At 45.2% G+C, this 2921-nt stretch overlaps 1 pseudogene; it reads left to right on the top strand.

The window, feature by feature from the left end:
• Positions 1-231: 231 nt before the first annotated feature.
• LOC102757409 lies at positions 232-1030 on the top strand (annotated as a pseudogene).
• Positions 1031-2921: the final 1891 nt, after the last annotated feature.

Raw genomic sequence — 2921 nt, 5'->3', positions numbered from 1 at the left:
ACAATTTGAGAGAGACACATTGATTGGTTGCCTCCACATGCCCCCAACCATGGCTAGGAGCCTGCAACCAAGGTCTGTGCCCTTAACCAGAATCGAACACGGGACCCTTCAGCCTGCAGGCCAGTGCTCTATCCGCTGAACCAAACAGGCTCGGGCCAAAGTATTCTTTTAAGTGACATAACAAGGACTAGGCAGGAAGATCCTGAGGGCTGTAGTACACCTGTAGCAAATCCCGCGCACTGCTGCATCCCCGCGTCCCGCCCGCCACCATCGCCATCATGCCCAAGAGAAAGGCTGAAGGGGATGCTAAATGAGTTAAAGCCAAGGTGAAGGACGAACCACAAAGACCCACCAGGTTATCAGCTCAACCTGCTCCTCCAGAGCCAGAGCCCAAGCCTAAAAAGGCCCCTGCAAAGAAGGGAGAGAAGGTACCGAAAGGGAAAGGGGAAGCTGATGCTGGCAAGGATGGGAATGACCCTGCAGAAATGGAGATGCCAAACAAACAGGCACAGAAAGCTGCAGGTGCGGGAGATGCCAGTGAAGTGTGTGCATTTTGGATAGCTGTGCCGTTCTGGTGACTGCACAGTCCGAAATACTACTTTTTATCAAGTTTTATAAAAATGCAGAATTTTGTTTTACTTTATTTAAAGCTATGTTGTTAGCACACAGAACACTTCATTCTTATTTTAGGGGGGAAGGACATATAATACTAATAGAATGTCTCCAACGCTGGTCTGGCATGGGGGCACAAATACCTCCCCCTTTTAGTTTTGAGAAACTTCCTCTTGGTTCCTGGGAGGAAGGATCTCTTGATGTTGACACACAATAGCCATCGTGGCACAAACACCTTGTTGTGTGGGAAAACTAAAATTCGTTTTTAAGTCCTTTCCTCCCTCTCCACTTTAAGTATAGACTTTGGCTCTCTTTAAGCCCAGAGACCTATTGGGACCTGACCCCCCCCAAAATTGGTTTCCAGTATGTTGGGCAACCTGGACTTTCCAATGTCACCACTGAGATGGCCTCCCTCAGAAGAGCAGCAGCCCTAACCGGTTTGGCTCAGTGGATAGAGCGTCGGCCTGCGGACTGAAGGGTCCCACGTTCGATTCCGGTCAAGGGCATGTACCTTGATTGCAGGCACATCCTCAGTAGGGAGTGTGCAGGAGGCAGCTGATCAATGGATGTTTCTCTCTCACCGATGTTTCTAACTCTCTATCCCTCTCCCTTCCTCTCTGTAAAAAATCAATAAAATATGTTAAAAAAAAAAAGAGCAGCAGTTCCTTTTAAGGTTGTGGATCTACAGATTGATGTGCTCTGCCATTCATTTCATTTCCTGGAAGTCGGGGTCGGCTTGTGAAAAGTTGTTAAACAACATGCTCAATGTGAAATGTCAACCCGCACTCTAAACCAGCCGTGGGCAAACCACGGCCCACGGGCCGGATCCGGCCCTTTTGAAATGAATAAACTAAAAAAAAAAAAAAAGACTGTACCCTGTTATGTAATGATGTTTACTTTGAATTTATATTAGTTCACACAAACACTCCATCCATGCTTTTGTTCCGGCCCTCCGGTCCAATTTAAGAACCCATTGTGGCCCTCGAGTCAAAAAGTTTGCCCACCCCTGCTCTAAACTCTGAGCATCAGAGGAAGACTTCATTGGGTTTTATAGTGGCTTTCTGATTTTGGTAGTTCATTGAAGAAGGGAGTTTGAAAATTGTTGTACACTGTTAACAATTGGCTGCCCTGGTCCTGCCTGAAATACCATGATTGTTTAGGAAAAGTGTCTTTAATAAAGCTGGATACACTTTGGAAAAACACAAACACTAACAAAGAAGGACCCTCCTCTTCCATACTAGGTGTTCTAAGAGAAAGCCCTTATCTGAAACATCCTCAACAGGAGATGAACTGAATCTAGTATTTTGGTCAGTCTACAATGAATTTCTTAGACTGGGATATCAGGAACAAGGATTTGTTACCCACACCTGAAGGACTGCGAAATAAAAACATTAACTATAACTTCAATAAGGAAACTGTTTAGCTACACATAAATATCTCTACAATGCCAAAACATGTTAAAAGATAAAGCTTTCCGCCCTAACTGGTTTGGCTCAGGGGACAGAGCCTCAGCCTGTGGACTGAAGGGTCCCAGGTTCGATTCCGGTCAAGGGCATGTACCTTGGTTGCAGGCACTTCCCCAGTAGGGTGTGTGCTGGAGGCAGCTGATCGGTGTTTCTCTCTCATCGATGTTTCTAACTCTCTATCCCTCTCCCTTCTTCTCTGTGGAAAATCAATAAAATATATTTTTAAAAAAAAAGATAAAGCTTTCCTATTCAGATACTCTGAAATGTATAAATATCTCCGAATATATCTTGGGAGGTGAGACATTACAAATAAATTATTTTCAATGGCCGAGACCGGTTTGGCTCAGTGGATAGAGCGTCGGCCTGCGGACTGAAAGATCCTGGGTTCGATTCCGGTCGAGGGCATGTACCTGGGTTGCGGGCACATCCCCAGTGGGAGATGTGCAGGAGGCGGCTGATCGATGTTTCTCTCTATCTCTCTCCCTTCCTCTCTGTGAAAAATCAATAAAATATTTTAAAAAATTATTTTCTTTGTATTTTTAGACAATTTGGCACTGTGATAGCTAAGGGTCATTTTATTATCTACACTAATAAAAGAGAAACATGGTAATTGGCGTACGACCGCTACCCTTCCCATTGGCTAATCAGCGAGATATGCAAATTAACTGACAGCCAAGATGGTGACCAGCAGCCAGGCAGCTTAAACTGAACATGAGGCTTGCTTGCTTCAGCGACTGCGGACTCCAATGTTCCCGGCCTGCCGCTGCAGGCCTCTGAGTGGGGAGTTTGAAACATAATAACATATAGAAGCTAAAAAAAACTCCAGAAACCTGTTTTCAGCCA

The sequence above is a fragment of the Myotis davidii genome, unplaced genomic scaffold (genome assembly GCF_000327345.1).
Source record: "Myotis davidii unplaced genomic scaffold, ASM32734v1 scaffold536, whole genome shotgun sequence".
Taxonomy (NCBI): domain Eukaryota; kingdom Metazoa; phylum Chordata; class Mammalia; order Chiroptera; family Vespertilionidae; genus Myotis; species Myotis davidii.
This window is presented reverse-complemented; position numbering and strand designations above follow the sequence as displayed.